General features: G+C 34.7%; 1 protein-coding gene across 2 annotated transcripts in view; it reads left to right on the top strand.

Annotated features, from left to right (window-relative positions):
* Positions 1-1,020: 1,020 nt before the first annotated feature.
* Positions 1,021-20,161, top strand: part of CDH20 (cadherin 20) — a 197,012-nt gene continuing 177,871 nt past the window's right edge. For both annotated transcript variants that reach the window (XM_072411837.1, XM_072411836.1), the window contains exon 1: positions 1,021-1,551. The gene's annotated coding sequence lies outside the window, so the exon portion shown is untranslated. The remainder of the gene's footprint in view (positions 1,552-20,161) is intronic.

Raw genomic sequence — 20,161 nt, 5'->3', positions numbered from 1 at the left:
CAGACTTTTGATGGATGCTTTTTCAACACACATTAGCCAGACATAGTCTGCTGTCACAACTAAAAACCCGCCTGAGAAATGTCATGCAGCCATTGCTAAAGCATTTCCATTTAGACAGAAACTTGCTAAAATAGAATGCAGGTGATCTGCAGCAAGAATAATAAAAAAAGATGAACACAAGTACAGGTAGTTCCCAGGTTAAGGACATCCGACATACAGATACCTCCTAGATCTGAGCGTTGCTTCCCTGCTCACTCCTGTGCAGAACGGAGGCTTGAAGGGGGGAGGGGGGAGGTTTAAATGACTTGCATTAGAAATCTTTTGCTAAACACAGCTGAGGTTGTATGTGATCTTAGGGGGGTAAGATCTTTCTGCAGCCTCTTGTAACTCTTTAATAACCAAGACAAACTCTGCTGTTGTTTCCTTTTGCATATCAAAGCACAGCTTGCTCCAGAAGTTAACGAATGTCTAGGCTCCATAAAGATTTTTTTTGCTTTGTCATTAACTTACAGTGAGAATTTTATACACTAACTGACACCACGCTGCCTAATATTATGTTAAGTCCCAAGTGCATATATTAAAATATGTACCTGTTTCAACTTACATACAAATTCAACTTAAGAACAAACCTACAGTCTCTATCTCGTATGAAACGCTGTAGCTTATTTATAAATAAATACCAATTGTTTGTATACAATGCAAACTACAATTCACAGCACATGTCAAATGATCTATTTTTGTCACCATACAGCCACACACCGAGTTTTTCAGTGTTCCCTCGGTGTATTTGATTGTAATGTACACTTGCTAGGTATTGACTAATGTAAAAGACATAGGCGTTCACTTGTAGTTATGGCCATAGTTATGGAAATGTCATGTCTCGCAAAGCAAAATCAATAGACCAAGTGATCCTGTAACAAGCAAGGGAGGTTGCCTATTCTCTTGAGAATCACATTTGAATAGTTTTCTCTCTTACTGTAACAGGCAGCTGCCTTTCCTGGTCAGACTGATGTGAACTGAATGTTTAAGCTTCATCTCTCTCTTGGGGATCACCCTGAGGTGTCCAATGAAAACTGCCAGGACTGAGCCAAAGGGGTGCCAACTGGACACTAATTACTTCCATCTGGTGCAGTTCCAGATATCTCCTGAGAAGGAAGGAGTGAAGCTCCTGGCACCAATTGGCTAATTCAATTTACTTCAGCAGCATTAACCTCTGTCAGAATATTCATGAGCAGGAGAATGAGAAGCTGTGGCACAAGCAGACAGAATGCACTTAGAGAGAGAGCATATGAGTGAGCAGGGAATGTGCACCAAACTACTGTAGAATATCGATCTGCAGGCTCCACAGCCATCCCTGAACATTTACAACACACACACAGTCTATCATAGAGGATTGTAAAAGAGCCTGGAGGAGTGGACAGCAGCAAGGCACAAAAGGCACCAAGCTTGCTCTATACAGAAGCTCACAATCACAGGTAGATGCTTGGATCCTTGTGAACACAAGCCAGACAAGAAGGAGAACACAGCATCTGGAAGAAGTCATCATAGCAGGTAAAGAAGTTTTCATCTGTCTTTCCTTCTTTTAAAAATGCTGCTTGAAAGCTATAATAAATCGAAATACCATAGCTCAGAGGGAAAAAAGCTATTGTAGCACATCAGAATGATAAAAAGCATTGCACTGCTATGTATCTGTAGTTCAGAATAGGAGTTCAGTAAAATAATGATTGGATGTGGAAGTTGCATGCACCAGGGAAAAGCTTCTCATGAGTATTGTTAATTATGTTTGTGCTAATTATGAAGTAACAGCCATGCAATTTCTAATATTCTCATCAGGACCATGGATAGCAACCATGGCTAGTAGAATAGGTCTGTATATTCTTCATAAAGGTATCACCAAAAAAACCCAACTTTTTAATCATGCACAGAAAAGTTTTGACAACTTCTCAATCAGCTTGGGTATATCTGCTTTATTATGCAGAGGAGCATGGCGACCCTTACTGTGTTCCTTCTGACTCCATACTATTACCTATAAGTTATTGACTTGTACTTGTTAACTTTTCATGTGAAATCTATTCCTGCAGAGCCCCAAGTGGCAATATCCAGGTCACCCTGTTCCCAAGAGATTGATAAGAAAAGCAATAGATCTCTGATTATGTTGAAAGACTGGTACCTAGCAGGGTAAATGAAAGGGGAAAAATTGTCTTCCAGTACAAGAGAAATTGAATCCAGTTGTTAAGAGCAGTTATCAGACTGGCTCTATGCAGTAATAGAATGGAAGAGAATAGGACTTTTTAGCCATTAAAACATTTTACTCCACAGAGAGAGTTGAAGCAGATTATTGGCAGCGAAATACAGAGCTGTTTGAAAAAAATGCAGGCAGCTGATTCTCAGGGAAGCCAAAGTGTCCAGCTAGACTCAGTTTGACAAAAAAAGACTGTCAGGCAATCTCTGCCAAAGCTTGCTGTAAACACGGAATAAAGATTTCATTGTATGGGATCTGACTGGAATAATTATGCGCTTAATTGTTTATTCTGATAGGGGACTCTGTCATCAGTAGTGTTTTGTATGTGGTCGGTCAAGAAAATGATCAAATTTATAGCAGTGCATTTCCATTTCTCATTATGTTTGAACAACAATCTGATAATAAATTATTTTAAGCAACTATCTTTTGTTTCAATGTACAATGTGACAATTTTGCTTAAGCATTAAAATTTGCAAGTGTCTATTTTACAGACAAGGCATGAGAATAAATTGATATATTTTATTTTTAATGTTTAACCCAAGACCCTACATTTCGTTTTCTCTGTATGTTTTGAGTTGCAAGTGTTTAAAAATCCAAAAAGCATACTGGTAGGTTAATTGGCTTCTGACCAAACTGGCTGGAGAGAATGTGTGTTTTATATCAGTGTGGTAGAGACCTAACACTAAGCTTTTCTGGGGCAAGGACTGATGTGAATTCTTCTATATGCTCATCAAAGCTAATATGTCAGGGCTACACAGATTTAGTATATAAAATAAAATGATTTCGAAGGACACCGAGCAGATGAGTTACAACCAGACACATGCACTAATCCTTTAGCTATGCAGTATTGTTGGTGTGGATGATTACACTGCCATGAACTTAAGTGGCTCCGCTTGCTAAGTACGTTGCTGTGTAAGCTGGGGACAAAATGCTAAAACACTGTTTTAAAGATTTGTAGTATCTTTAGTATTTGGAGAATGCTTATAGCTGTTGATCTTGATAAATAAGTAAAGATCAGTTTTAACATGTAACTGACATTCTTCATATTACACGCTTCATTTTATTTTAAAATTTTGATTACTCATTAGGCAAAAAGACTTTGCAATCAGTTGATTTTTATTTGTAAAGCCAAATAAATGTCTTTGTCCTGTCATCTGATAATTTTTAACATATTTTGTAAAAGCTTTGCTGATTGTTATTTCAGGATCTAGTATAATGTTTAAAGGAATATAAGCGAACTCTTGTGCTTTACCTGGACAAACAGCATCATAAAGGATTGGTCCACCTTGTTACCCTTAGATAATAATGAGTTAAACCCCCTTATAGTTTGGTTGGAGAGACATCAATGGTGACTGGTAAGATCTCTGTGCTTGAGTTGCAAGCTCTGCTCATCTATATGAAGAAACTATGAGGTCTAGAAGTCTTGTTCTACCTGTTGGACATTTTATTTCTCGTAAATTGGGAAATTAAAAATGGCAATATTCAAGATGGAAGAGAACCCCAATCTCAATGTAAGTGGGAACGGAGCCATTATTATTGGGAATGGGGTTTTACCAACAAAGTCCTCAAAATTTTGTAAGCTAGGACTTGACTCATGCTTTCATTCTCCATATGTACCTGGAATTTAATTTTGGGTGCACTGACTCCTTAATGCTAAACTCCAGCTAAATAAACAGATCATATCATAACTGTCTACATAACTGTAGACCTTTACGTAAATTTCAGCTAAAGGATTGCTTAAAAGTAGCTACTTTGAGTACTAGATTTTGTCTCCTAGACTATCTTAGACTATCTTAGGGATATTATCCCTGCACTCCGCATTGCATAGTCTACACGAGAGATGCCAGAATGTAGGGACTGTATACTGACGTCACTGTACCTCCTGCAGCAGATTTGCCAGATAGCTTGATATTTTATTATCATCTCATTCCTAGTAAATCTATGCAAATTTGCTAAATGTTTAAATGGAACAAGTTAACAGGGCTTTGCAAACAGAAAATAAAATGACTGCATATACACAGCAAAGTGTACTGCTGGCATCTAAAACCAAATATTTCAAAATAATGTGCATTTTACAGCTTACTTTGCAAAGACAGCACTTACCTTCCAGATATAATAACATAGAACCTCTCCAAATATGTGCCTTGCCATATTTATTGTATACAGCTGCAGTACAAATGTTCTACAATCCTAACACTTCTCCAGGTCTGTTGTACTGTATATCCCCATATTCACCTTAATACAAGCTCTCTCCTGCCAGTACACTCCAATGTTTCTGTGTCCCACAATATACTTTGGCCATGACCTTCTTCCATCAGAGTAAAGATTCCATTTTTTTTCAAACCATTTAGTCCACGTATCTGTGTACCTGTCTGCTAGGTTCAACTGGACAAAACTATGGTGGTCAGTATGTGCATAAGTTGTAAAACTAGAGATTGTTGCTCTTTTTTTGGATTACTGTTGTTCCCCAAACAGGAACACTGTCTGGAACTAGGGACTTTATTACAACATAATATGTTCTCTCGGATGTAGTAAGCTCACATAACAAAGGATGCTTCGGGACCCAGAAGCACATAGTGTATTGAAAATGTAGAGTTGCACAATGGTGCACACAAAAGAAACCCAAGAACTGACATAGTGGAGTTTAAATTGATGAGAAGGAAGGGGGAACTATATGACTACAAGGAAAGAACAAGTTTGAAGAGGTTCAATGTAGTGTCATCTAAAGGGTTGTCATTGCCAAGTAGTGAATCATTTCTGCATTACAAAATTGGCTCCATTTTCATACAAGTGGACCAAATTTGAGGCTCATGGACAAGCCAGCGTACAGCAGCAGCTTTAGCATATGTACAATACAGCTTTACATTTCTAGTTTCAATACATCAGTAAGCAGGGTAAATGCATGAACTATCCTAACACAAGATTTGTGATTCAGTTTAAATGGCAAATATTAGGTACAATAATCAGCTCACCTAGCAATACATATTTCAACCACATCATAGTTATATAGCCACACTGTGTTGGCAGTGAGATACAGATATACTCCAAAATGCCAGCACAGTAAATCAAGAAAAGCAATTTATTCGAAATATAACTGAATAAAATTGTACTCCATTCCTATTCATTTTGCTCTAACCAGCCTTTGGTTATAGGTGAATACAGATCACATAAATATGGAGTACACTATTTTCCTGTTATATAAATAATATATGTCCTCTGTGGAACAGTTCACTACAATTTGTTCCCCTGACGTTCAGCAGTGGTCAAGTACTTATTCAATGACTGGACAATATTGTACTGATGAGATCATCATTGGGTTTTCATCTTTTATCAGCAAATTGCCTATGTTATATTGCCAACACTGTGAGTACTGGCCCCTTTTCTACCATTCCTACTGTAAAAAGTACTACTGGAAGTTAAGAAAAACAAAGTAAAGTACTTATACTTGTATTTACAATACATTTAGGCAGTAAATAAATTGTTAAAAAGTTTAGCCTTTTGTATTTTCTATTTTCTATAGTATAGGTAAAGCATATATATATGACATACATATGGACAGTAAAGTGATCATCATTCAAATATTAAAATCACAAAATGTTGATGACTATATATGTGCTTATATGTACATTATCCCACGAGTTTCAAACCAACAACAAATCTATATATATATTATATATATATATGTGCCTGTTCCAAAATCAGGGACTCAGCAAGTAGTAAAGAAAATTAAAATTACATTCGGCCTAAATCCTGCACCTTTAAAACTAGACAACAGTGGCAGTTCTTATATTTTATTTTGACAGGTTCCATTTAACAATGAAAGGTAAAATACTGGGCAGTGAAGAATGTTTATTTAGCTGATTGACAAAGCAATGGCCTCTGATTATTCAAACGCGGTGGCAGTGAGCGAAAGTTTAAGCATGCCAATGACTGATTTCAGTAACTAAGGATAAACAGTAATGGACATACACTTACACTCAATGCATGCAATCAGTATTGTCCCTGTTTAGCCCTGACATTTGGTTTGGCCAGGTTCACTTATGAAAGTGTATCTCCTCCAGTCTTGGAGAGCTTTAATAAATCAGGTCCATGTTTGAGCTTCGAACTTTATTAGCTGCTGCTCACTGTGTACCCAACAAAAAGGTTCACAGCTAATAGTTGCCATTGGGCTGTGAGCCCATTGTTAAGGTATACAGGAAAAAGAATTGTGATTGGCTAATAAGTGTTGGAACTACACCTTGCAAACATCAGCCAATGGTAACAGTGCCTGCTGTGTAACTTAACAACAGTCAGATGTTTGCAGCCACAACCTATAGATTTGGACCTTGTAATAATAAACACAACAGTCTTTGGTAGTCTGCTGTGTAGTTAACAGGGTCACAGTTGCTGTTATAGACTTACAGTCTGGTTTGGAATAAACATTCTGAATCTGAATTTTTGCCTTATTTCCGTGAAATGGATCTCAAATCAAACCGGAGGAGATTAAAATACCAATGTGTGATGATAAATATCATTTTCTTTAAACAACAGTGATTTACTATGATGGAGACAGTTCAAGACACAACCTACCTAGCACAAATTTAAATATATTGTATACCTTGATCTTTCATTCTACAGTTTAACACTAATAATCCCTGTAAGAGCATGTTTTGTTTAGTCTAATGGGCCTTTCTAAACATTTTAAATTATAAGTTTTTAAAATAGCCCATTCTCCAGATAATAGTAATCTGTGGATCGCATTACAAAAGTAAAATATGAGCACCTGACTGCCGGGTATTTGTCCATCTGTATGTGCACATTTTAATATATTGAAGAAGGGTATAAATATGGGACCATACCTTAGCACATCCAAAAATGTTAGTGTCTGATAAAGTATTTAGATTTATTGCCATCTAAGGGAAATAGAATGCCATCATAACAGAATAATTGTCCTAGCTTTAAGAAATGTAATAAAATATCTACTAGTTTATTAAGCAAGAAAAAAATGCATGTAAAAGTAGTAGCCCACGTGTTTATTTTGCATCTTAAGTTAAACATTAACTTGTATTATACATATGTCGTCTAAACAAGTGAAATCTGAGTTAAATAATAACTCCCTTTCCTTTTTTGTTGATTTGAAGTTGAATTGCTATATATAGTTTCCTAGAGAGAAAATGTCAAGTATGCATTGCATGCATAGTAAGGATGACGCTAGGTATTGAAGAGTCATAGAAATTAATTTTCCATTACAAAGAACCCAAGTAATTTTGTTCATCCTACTGATGTGCAGTATATTTATTAATATGCAATAAACTGGAATTTGAGTTATATAGACTCCAGTGATTGCATGGATAATATAGAAAATGTAACAAAGGATGTTTATATCATTTCCAGTATTCATATTGAATCCTAGTCAATACCAGCAAACTTGCACAAATTTAAATATTATAGATTTTTTCCAGCCAGTTATTAATATTGAAGCTCTGCGAGCTTTAAAAGTCATCTGCCACCCCCAAAACCCCCCGCCCCCGTTACACCAATCTGTATATGTACAAATTTCCATTTATTTCTTTTACTGGTGTTACTGGGTTAAATGTGCAGCTAAATGTCCATCTTAGATTCACAATCAGCAATAAAATTCTGACGGATCAATATAACTTCATAAAGAAAAAAGTAATTTTGACTTGGCAAACCCTTATCAGATAATATATGCAGTTTGTTAGCCATCAGAATGATCTCTGTAGTAATTCTTCAAGTAGTAAATGGCAGTATACTGTAACTAAAACCATTATTTTTTAGATTTTACATTTTTTTTGTTGCCATTATTGTTCTTACACATATTCTTGGTTTTCTTGGTTTGATCTTTTAAAAAACAACTTCTAGATAGTATATAATATATTTACAGTATATATATTTCATGCCTGAAAATCAGAGTTAGTAAATATAAAGTCTGCAGCACATGAACTATGAATAAAAGAGAAATGGAGTGTATTTCATTGCTGTTAACTAAATCCATAAAGCTTTTAAATGTAAAATGGAAACAATTCAATTCATCTCATTGTATGTGCATAATATACATAGAGCTCCATCTGTTTTTTTTTATTGCACTTACACAGTATAATTTCAAATAAATATATATATAATCATTGGAGCAATTTAGTATAACTAGATGGAAGTTAAAAGCTTTGCACTAATGTTGGTTCATGCAGTCCACAAGTCACATGTAGTCATATGTGCACAGGCAGGAGGAAATCACATTGCCTAACTTTCAGTGTTATCTTTTGCTTGAACCATATGGACATTTTATATACTCTCAATTTCATTACTTAGTAATTTCCATTTGATCTTAATAATGTGGTACTTCAAAGTATGCCTAGTGGGATACTGCTACAGTACATTACAGGATTTAAATGACTTGTCCTTCAACCTACCAACAGCTAGAATATGCATCACTTTAAATTCAATAAAATGTAGTGTTTAACAGCAGATTTAGAGGTAATACATGGAATAGTTAGAACTTTTTTTGATTATACAAGATATGTTGTGTAAGTTGTTATAAATATGTGTATATATGCTTTGTATGATTTTTAATAGATTTTCCTACCCTGCCTTACTAGTGGCCCTGGTGACATACTAACCATTAACACTTATTAGTGTGTTTTGTATATATCATCATCAATTCACATTTGAAATAATAAGTGCTTTTTTAAAATTTTAACACTACAGCAAAATTTAGGGAGTTAGGTATGTCAGCTGGGTTTTAACGTTCATGTGTTTTAAAGTGTTGTTTTAGCTCTTGGTTTACTATTTATTAACTGCTCAATCAACTCATTGATGTTATAGCAAAAAGTGTTATGACACTTCAGAAATCTCTAAAGATCAAATGGTATTATGTATGTGAAAAATAAAATATTCTAAAAATGGCATAAGAATTGAAAGTGCCAACAAAGGATCCATCAACCCCATCCTACTGATACCACTGTTTGTATTACATTATGTGCAAATCTGTTGATATTTAAAATAAATGCATTCAGTGTTTTTTTTTAATTCAAAATCATTTTTTTTAATATTAAGTAAGAATCATTTACCTTACTTCTAAATGTATTGGTGAGCAGGACGGCCTTTTCTTGTACCCTATATGCACAGCATTACTTATGTTGAACTGGATGGATTTGTGCCTTTTTTCAACCGGACTATGTAATACAGAAAAGAAAAAGCATTTTCAGTTAGGATATTGAAATATAAGACAGCTCTTGGTTTCATTTGCTGTATACATATCTTAAAAATCCGTAGAGCTCCTAGCTTGTTATACCCCTTCAGAATATTTTAGAGAAGTCATTCCTATTAAAGGTACAAAATGCAAACATCACATCAGTTGTCAGCGTGGATATATAAGAAGAGACCCATCTCTCCAAAAGGTGTTACTTTGTTCTTCTGTTATTCTCATTAAGCTCTCCAATTTCTTCTATTCCCATACTGTCTTTCTATAATTGCTATTTCACATGACCTTTGCTCTTGTCTTCTCACCCTTCACTAGAAATCCCTTTATTTGCCTTCAGAAGTCCTTCTTATCTCATCCTCATCCTTTTCACATTTTAGGTGTACCTTGTCATTACTAAAATCCACATTATTTTTCTTGTTATTTGACATATAGCTAAATTATTATAAAGGCAAACATACATTCTATTCAGAGATACATTATTTTCACACACCATTCTAAAAAGGGAGGGAATTTCTACTCCTCCTACCGTATATCTCTTAGATGTCTAAATCATCCAGGCAACATCCATATGGCTTCTTTTGGCATTGATATTGATGTCAGATTGGCACCTTATTGAACCTCTTGTGACTGATATTTAGCAGCTGTTCAAGTAGTGTGACCTGAAAATTCAAAGAATGAGAACTACTACAAGTCAATGTGTGTATGTACCGTACTTGTGTGACATGAAAAAAATAATTGAAAATAATTTATACCTATTATAATAAAGAACATGTTAAAACCTAAATTGAACTTTTATTTTAAATTAGCCAAATACATTCTAAGTGCATCGTAATAAAAGGGGTCCCACATTTACAGACTGGTAATATACTTAGCTTATTTAAAGTGGATTCGTAAATGGATTTGGGATTTAGGTTATATTTTGTTTCAAAATGCTATCTATTGTTTCCATTTCCCTTTTGGTAAGCAATGGTTTAAAAATATTTGTTATTTTACATTCCCTAATACCCAAAACCCCCCAAATTTTATTTATTATTATAACTATATAAGACCTATTTAAATATATATAGTTATATATATTTTCTATTTTATAATATAATAATATTTATAATATATTTTTTTAGGCAGATAGTGTTGTATTATCAAAATACAATACATAAAAACAAAAAAAATTATTGCAACATAACTGCTTGTAGGTTGTAAAGGTGGCCATAAACATAGCACTAGACAAAACACAGCTAACGTGTATCCGGTTGGTGGGTCCAATTTCGACCATTCATTAGCAGTCATATATGTAGGTTGGCCGTGTAACCGCTGTACCTACAACTGGACACACATTAGCTATGTTTTGTCTAGTGCCATGCTTATGGCCATACAAGCAGTTATGCAGTTACATGGCCGACAAGCAGTTATGTTGCAATAATTATTTTTGTTTATATGTATTGTATTTTGAGAAATGATCAATAATACAACACTATCTGCCTAAAAAACCCTCTGTTTGCTCTGTTTCTTTTATGTACAAATATATATATATATATATATATATATATATATATATGTTGTTTCTGGGGTTGCCAGGTACTCATTGGGGTTCTTGAAGAAACTAGGACATTACCACTAAAACATTTATTTCCTTGTACTATTTCAACATGAAAACATCTAGAAAAACTCACACTTACCTAGCCTCCTGGTTCCATCATTGCTTTTTCCTGTCTCTAATCATAGAAAATCTTAGACTTGTGATTATTTTTATTAAAGGGACACCACAAATAACATGACACCTGTAGGGGACACCTTGCACCTATAAATGATGTTTTTATAAGTTGTTAAAGTTACATATGACTCTATGAACTGTCCTTGTATTGTGAAGATGAAACAAAATTGCGCTCTGTGGAGATTTAAATGAATCCTACAAAGGTCAATGAAGTTACTGAAGCCCTCAAAATTGTAATGATCATTAGCAGAATATATACTGCAGCTAATAATCCATGAAAGGTGACGGACCTATCTGAACTCAAGACCTGTCAATTTTCAGTGATTTTAGCTGAAAATAAATTATCCATTAATGATCACTACTTATTTAGATTTTAAGACTTACTTGTTTGATTATCCGAGCATGTAGTTTTTACACAACAGAATACTAAATGTCAATCCTCAGTGAGGTAAATCAGCTTTGACCTTTTTCCTCCATAGTTGACAAAGCTTTGACCTTGGTTTTTACTGGAATAAACAAAAGCAATTGGTTGAATGTAAGGACAACCACCAAAAGATCATCAGTTATTCTGACATTCTAATATGGATGACACCAAACTTACCAATTTTACATTTCCACAAAAAAAAAAAATTCTTAACCATGCCCTTCATCATTCTCTACGGCTGTCATTTTTTATTATTCTACATAGTGGAAAAATATACATCTCAGCAGTTTTTTTACTGTACAACAGCATGCACATTACATATGATACAACTGTCAACTGTGTTTAGAATGACTTGTATAATAAATTATTTTTACACAGCTGCCATTAATCCATGCTGATGCATAGCCACTCTCATCTACATTATGTCAATTAGGCTACAGCTACATTTGTAATATGATGTGTGGTGAGATTCTTGATAGAATTACTTTTCCTACGCTACTGTCAGATATTCATAAAAAGAAAGGAACATTACCACATTTATAATTATTTTTCATGATCATTAATTCATGTAATAAAGTATCACAGGCAGAATCTATCCCTTCAAGTGCTGTGTCTTAGTCAAGCCAATTATGACTAAATTACTGCATGTTCTGTGCTGTATCAACTAATTAAAGACGAATTAATAAAATTATAATTCCATTTGATGGCACCGTCTACAGCTGTTTGTTGGAGCTAAATGTTGTTTGACATCTGGCTAAACGGTTAGCTTTTAGAAAGTGGAACTACTAGACACCTGGGTGGAATGCAGAATCTGTGAGCATTTAGATCCAATTATCTGCTCCAAGGTGTCATTGAATTTATGAGCACACCTCAACTTCTTCAACAATAACGTATATTATTCCCACAGCCATTCTTAAATTTACCTCAGTCTTCACTAGGGAGGCCAAATGACTGAAACAGAATGCTGTTATCTTTACAACTGACTTATTTCACTGCAAAGTAGTTGATAGTCATTTCAACTAAATTATCCAGCAGTTTTTTATTTACTGTTTAACAAAGGGCGCTTTTTCCTAACTACCTATACACACACTTTTATATTTTTCAAATCTTTTATATACGACTATATTGACTGTACAGATTCATTCAAAGTTGAACCACAAGCTGGAGTAAAAGCTACACTTACAATAGGCCCCCTTCACACTATTAGGGATAAATGCTTGTTTTTTCTAGGGGTTAAGATTAAATAATTACTTTATTCTGAAAGGACACAGGAGAGCAAATCTTGGCAATAAACTACTTAATTAAGAAGCTGTGGAAGGCTAATTTGATGTGAGATATAGCTTAGAAATGGTGAAATGCCTGAGTGCTGTAAGAGGAAAAAAACAAAAGATATTTGTAAAGCAGCACTGCTATTCAGTGGCCTCCAAGACAGCTAGAAGACACTTGTTACAGCGCTTGATTCTTGCCCATAAGCTGTAGATGAAGTAAAAATCTAAAAGTGCAAACAATGAACGCGGACTCCACACTAAGAACACACAATGATTTTAATAACAATAAGCAGCATTTAATCCAATTGTTTTATATGCAAAAAGACCGGTCACCTAAAGACAATCTGCAGAATTCATGAAGCGTAAAAAAATCAGGAAAATAGTGACTCATATCAACAAAAGGCCAAAAGTATTTCAAAATAGAAGATACTTTAAATACTGAGTGTGCCTTTTAATCCAAAGAGAGGTCTTATTATTTTCCCGATGCATTGACTTCAACAGTACAAGTTATGTGATCAGTGATACAAATGTTTGATCTAAGAAAGATACAACATATTAATAAATAATACAACAGCTAAAGCATAGCATATGGCCTCAAAAGGCCATTTCATTACAAGGTTACTTACATTGATCTCTATCCCAAACTGTTACTAAAAAAGATATGTATCAAAACTGTATTCACATGTCAATTTAGATACTGGAATCCAGAACATGTAAAGAAATAAACTGAAGATCAGTATGTCATTGGCATAAAAATTTACTCAGAAAAATAATAAATTATTCAAGTTGTGCAAATGCAAAAAAAAAGAAAGATGACCAGGTAACTTTCTTCCCCAAAAGTAGCAAAAGCAGAGCCCAACAGTTTTCTCACATCCATTGATGACTGCTCAAGGTCTATTGTACCTATTACACTGTAAGGATGCTTTTCCAAAATAAAATTTAACAATACCTTGTCCATATAACCAATAAATTAGGCAAAATGCATAACATATTCCAAATAGAGTGCACAAGTAACAAAACACAAGCTATGCTGAGAAAGTATGGAATTAGGTTCCAGATTAATATACCATACAATCCAGAACAGCTGGTGTTGTTAAGATAATAAACCACAACCACAATTGTATAATGATATGCCAACATTTTACAGGGCAGTAGCAATTAGTACAGCCTGCTATCTCCAAAACCGCTTACCTTGAAAATCAGCAACTGCTTATGAGCTATAAAATAGAAGGAAGCCTGACCTAAAAGTTTAAATTTTGTACTTATTCCTAAAGAAAGGCATAACAATTGGAATGTGGTATATTTGTTGGCTACTATGATTTTCAAAAGGGATACAGAGTTCCTTATCCAGACACCAGTAAGGTATCAGCCAAAGTGTTATTTTTAATGAAACAACTATATGTCAAATGCCTAATGAATTGACATAGTTAGCACAGTCTGAAAAACAAACACAATCTAAAGAAGCCCCATTGGAAAAGCTGGAAAAGAAACAGAACATCATTGAAATTAAAATTGGCATCAGTGATTTATCCACTGAGAAACAAAAGATAAACCACCTGCAGCATCAGCCAGAAAATCTGCCAGATCACAGCTAGATGCTTGTGAAAAGATTCATATATAACTACAGCCTGAACCATTGTGTGAAAAAAATCAAATCCAGAATCAGGGCATTTATGTCAGGCACCCTTACTCAGGGACCTTGCAAAACAAAGTGTGATTCTACTTGAATAGTTTGAAACCAATAAATGACAAAAGCACGATCAAAGTGAAAATAGGATGGGGGCGTTGAGTGGGATTGCAGTTGTTGAGTGGGACTGTAAGTATGCTGTTTATACACACATAGGTGCAACAGCTATGTGTTCGAGCCTTGTGTTCATCAACATCTTGACAAGATCATGGCAAAACTAAAAAAACGTGTCTGAAGCTAGGCATTTTGGCCAGGTGTTCCTTTTCATGTATATACCAGTGTGTTTAAAGTAGTGGCACACTAATGTTGGTAATGATATTGGTGTCAGTCTATGCAAGACTAATTCTTTGAGAAGGTAAGCACCTACCTGCTCCTAGAGGGCATATGTGCTGGTATAGTCATAGCAGATGCCTTCATGTCAGAGGAACACCAATCAGCATTATTACTTTTCAATCTTCCATAACAGTACATCACAATTATATAAAGCTTCAAAAAAAGCATGTTTTTCAAAAGAACATAATGTTCACAGTTCAAACTGAATAAACAGATACACAACGCTCATGCAGGTATAAGTCAAGCAAAATAGGCGACCTTTTATTGCAGGAAAAGCATCTTGGGTATATGAACTATTATCACTCTACAGACCAAAAGAGGTCAAGCTGCTTTTAAGCAATTATCATTTCTAGAACACACTTAAACGTGAAGAAATATTAGAAAGGTAAGGACATGACTTTGTTACAATTGCTGGTAAATGGTATTGTCCTGCTTTAACGTGCACAGCTTTTTGTTCATCCTAAAATAATAATAATTATTGATTTACTAGCTGATAACCCGGTGTTGCCCAGGTATTTATTTATTGCAATCTTATACAGGAAGGAATCAAATAAAGCTATAGTGTTAAACAAAAGGCACACTGTTACTGAGCAATACCTACACACATACATGCAAATATACCTCTCACATATACCATAGCGCTGTACAAAGATCAGCGGTGTACTCACATGAGTCTCAGCCATATGTATAGCAAGTTTGGTTGAAATGTCTCCATGTGTTTTCGAGTGATGGTGGAACATACATACATACACACATACATACATACACACACACACATACATACATCCAATTTTGTATAAATAGTTGGATCACAGTGGATCCTGTGAAAGCTCACTGAATGAACATAACAAAACTTTGCAATAGTGCTTTATAAACCCCCTTTTAGTCTCTATTTTTTCCTACACAACAGAATGCTTTCAGTTGGGATTAACATGGGATCTAAATGCAGAATATATTTATGATACCTAATTTGACATTTTTAGAGGCTAAATGCTTGTATCTATTGTATCAAAAAAAATTAATCCAAAAGTTTCTGCAGTTTTTGGAAAATTATTATACAGTTTATAGTTAACAATATTGTTTTTGATTTTGAAGTAGATTTATATTCTTGGCATTTTCATGTAGTTGCTCATGAAATCCTATGTGGATCTTTTCTACTATGGTAGACAATGGCTTTATTTTATTGCTTCTTCTTGTAGAGCAAGTCTATGATTACTCTTGTTCATGGAAAACAATCCACCGACTGTGTGGCTAGTGTCCTGTGTCAAAACTTGTTAAGAGGGAATAAAAAGAGTGTATGTAATGGCTAATGTTCCTTGCCTCTAGTGCTAGTTTTACCATAATTTGATAATTCCTGTTGTCCTTATACATTACAAGAAGGTGTCTGGTTTTAATTATTTGAATTTTATTTAATTTAGAATTATTAAATGTTTAAATCATACATGGGTTTTATCGTTTTGTCTAGTATAGTTTGTGAATTTGTAGAAATCACAATAGAAGATTGGACTTACATCAGTATAGGTATACCAATGAGACTCCAGTATTTAGACTTTACATGATCTTAGTAGTCACAGATTTGTAAAAGTTAAAATTAATGTAACTATATTAGAAGTGCCCAATGCTTTTCACTGTGCACCAGCTGGGTAAATCTTCAAAACCTTTTAGCTTTGGATAGAGATGTGAATGGTTTTACTGCTGTCCAGGGCTTCTTTCCTGTTCTCTGAGCATTATCTTTAACATTACAAACAGAACAGTAAAAATCTGAGAATGGTTTTGGCATTCTGCTACCTATAAAAAGTGTTTTTACTTCTGATGTAGTCAGAGAGTATTCTTTACAACCATTTTACCATACTGGAAGTAAAATACAACTTTCCAACCAAGCCTCCAACTGCAATCTAACATAGTTCTAATACTTCTTGACTCAAAAAGAAGAAAAAAAAATACTTTTGGGCATATAAACTTTAACCAATAGCATAACCAGTAACTTCAAACATGTTGAGATATGTTTTGTTATTTTTGAAAGTAAGCCTAACATTACTAATATTGGAATGTTCTGTTTGAAACACAATTTAACTTGTTTAATTCCACTCCATATGTGTAATGGATTTGTGACTTCCAGTATCTTTGGGCACATGAGATTCACATATAGAGGTGCAATATACCCCATCAACTTTTACATTGTTATTTCACAACAGGAGACCAAATGGCTTAAAATGTGTTGGATTCAGATGTTTGAAAAAGGGTATTTTATAAATACAGCTTGTATTCTGTTGTGCCCACTAGCCATTATGTTTTTATCTATTCATGATACAAGTTTCAGACATCCCATAAAGCTTTGTTTGGAATTCATGGAAACTGTCATGACTAGCACAGAAGGAAGCCAGACCACTTATCATCTGAGTTAAAACAACATCTTTGGAATGGCACTGCAGGGTAGCTGTTTACTCAAAAGGCAAAGAGACAAAGACAGAGTCTTGTAGAGTTGAATAGAAGTTGCATCTCCGTTGTTATCACTGTTTCATTGTGTGTTTCATTACATTTTTTCTTTAGTCGTGTTGTACAAAAATGTTTTGTTTTATAACGTGTGTTGTACTAACTAATTTATGTGTACATTTTATTTTCATATGTATGTAGTTAATCTCCTTATAATATATGTTGATTTGCAGTTGGCAGAAATGTATACTGTAAAATTCAGAGGTGTATCTCAGTTCTTAAAAGAGTGATGTCAACACAGCTGCAAGTAATGATTTCATCAATCTGCCTGGAATGATCTCATTGAACATGTGCACTTTTTGTTTCTGAACAAAGGGTCCTCACCCTATCCTACCAAAGAGCCAGCCCACTGTCCTCTCCCCATCTTGTGGAAGGGGGGAGCAAAATGGCGAATGGAAGTTAAAATGCGCTAGATGTCAGTGGTCAAAGAAAAAAACAATTCCCCCAGATCTAATTAGAGCAAAAAAATTACCTGGTCCTGTGGTTGGTAGGAAGAGGGATAATGCCCAATCACTGGTGTCAGTGAAAGGAATAGTTCCTTATTGCTGGTAATAATAAGACAAATAGTCCCCTCATTAGTGCCAATGTTCTCAAGGCAAGGTAAGGTCAAATGGTCACATATGGCCTTTGGGTCTCTGTTTGGGAACTAGTGCATTAGAACAATTTCCAAATGTTATATACAACAGTTATGATCACTCCATCCAACTTTCCAAAGCTTTTGTATATATATTACCCACTGCCACTATATTATTGCACTATGAAATATATTGCATGTATTGAAATGCACAGCCTATACTGCAATACTCTACACAAGCTCCTCAACAGGAAGCATTGCAAAGTGCTGTATCTTATGGTGTCTCATGGAATATCAGCTAAATATTCAGGTAAATTGCAAAGCCTTACTTTGTAGTTACCCCAAAAACCAACCTGCTATATACCATCTCCTCTGACGCATCTTTCAGCCTCAACCTGGAGTCTCCTCGTGCTCTGACCGTTTATCAAATTCTCAAATATCTTCCCGACTATATAAACTTACAGGTTTGTAGTTATAGGCGCCACATTGGCCACCCAGTTGGTACCAAGCCAGTTAATAACGAGTTTAAAAAAATTTAGAAACAGTGGTTTTGGAAAGCTATTTGAGGGGTGTACGCCATCTGGTCCAGGTGCATTATTCACGTTTATCTTCTCTAAATTTCTAAACCATATTAAATTTAAATTTAAACTCCAATTTCTACTTTACATGAAAGTTTAGACAACCCTTTAATGTAAAATAAAAATGTTGTCCTTTTTTTTATATGCAACACCCTTTTTTAAAAAAAATCTTGTAAGAAGCCTACATGCTCTGACCCAATCTTCTTACTGTAGATATATTTAATGAATTTGTCGTGTATGTCTTACTGTAAACCTGTAATTCATTTTTACTTTTTGATTTTGCTTTTACATATTTTGTTTTATTCTTTGTAACTCAAACTTTAATACTATTTCCCATCGCAATAAATTTTGCAGAATGTTTGCATACATTTAACACATTCACATTTTTTTTATGTGTTCTTTGATGACAATATTGCCAGTCTAAATTATGAAGAACAGCCCTTAAGCATTGGCAAAATTGCTCTCTTACAATTATGTGTTTTTATTTTTCCAGTATGCACTTGTGTGCAACCTAAATTATATAAATGTATGATCACTGCTATCCAGATTTTTCTTAATATAAACATTTGTAATTATCTCTGCATTGCTTGAGATTACAAGGCCCAACAAACAATCATTTCTTTTTGGATTTTCTATAAACTGTACCATAAATTGTCTTTTGATAAGTTTATACATTTCTTCTCTTTTATTGTTTCTGCGGTGCCATTACACCAGTCAATTTCAGAACCGTTAAATTCACCAATCATAATGACTTTCCCAGTCTATGTATTCTTTTTTATTTGTGGAGCTGTGATTGGGCATTTAATTAGCCCTGAGGGGACCTATAACAAACTACAACAATTACCTTGTCAGTGGGCATTTTATATTTTACTCATATGGACTCCACACCATCACATTTTCCACATTCTCCTCTTTCACATTCAATTTCAGATAGCATCTCACATAGACAGCCACTGCCATGTTTTTGTTTTAGCCAGTTGAAAGAGAGCATAGCAAGGAATATTAACAGCTTAGCCATATAAATAAAAAGCCAGGATTCAGTAAAACCAAATAAATCATAATGCTTTTCAGACACCAAAGCGTCCAACTTGCTTATTTTGCTTGGCTTTTGCCTTTGGTGAACAAACACATTACTTATTGCTGCATTTGTTTTTGTGTTTAACAAATCTTTTTTTGTATTACAAATAGCACTATAACCACCAGTGTTTGGGTTTAATACAGCAATTTGCCTAAATTCTGGCATAGCCCATAAACTTCTTACTTCTTATAACATCTTTACCCATTACACCCTCGATGATAGAATGACCCCTGTGTGCCATATCTAACCTATAAAATTGTAACTTACCCTTCATGTTAATAGTCTAAATGCTGCTTTAACCTTCCCAAAAATCTTTTCATTATCACAGTAGCCACACTTACATTTCGGTGGAAACCATCTTTAGCATATAGGTTGCACCTCAGTCAAAAGCCAGCCCAGTGCTCTAAGTACCCAAATCTTTCTTATTCTATGTCTTAAGCAATGCATTCAGCTGCCTAAGTTCCTTGATGAATTTACTATGTTACACTTGGCAGAGGCAATGCCCCTGATTCATCAATAAAATCCGCGCTCGCTGGAAGCGCGAAAGTACGCGCGGCCATCGATCGCGGATT

The sequence above is a fragment of the Pyxicephalus adspersus genome, chromosome 5 (genome assembly GCF_032062135.1).
Source record: "Pyxicephalus adspersus chromosome 5, UCB_Pads_2.0, whole genome shotgun sequence".
NCBI lineage: Eukaryota > Metazoa > Chordata > Amphibia > Anura > Pyxicephalidae > Pyxicephalus > Pyxicephalus adspersus.
Note: the sequence above shows the minus strand (reverse complement) of the source record. Positions and strands in the feature narration are given on the sequence as shown.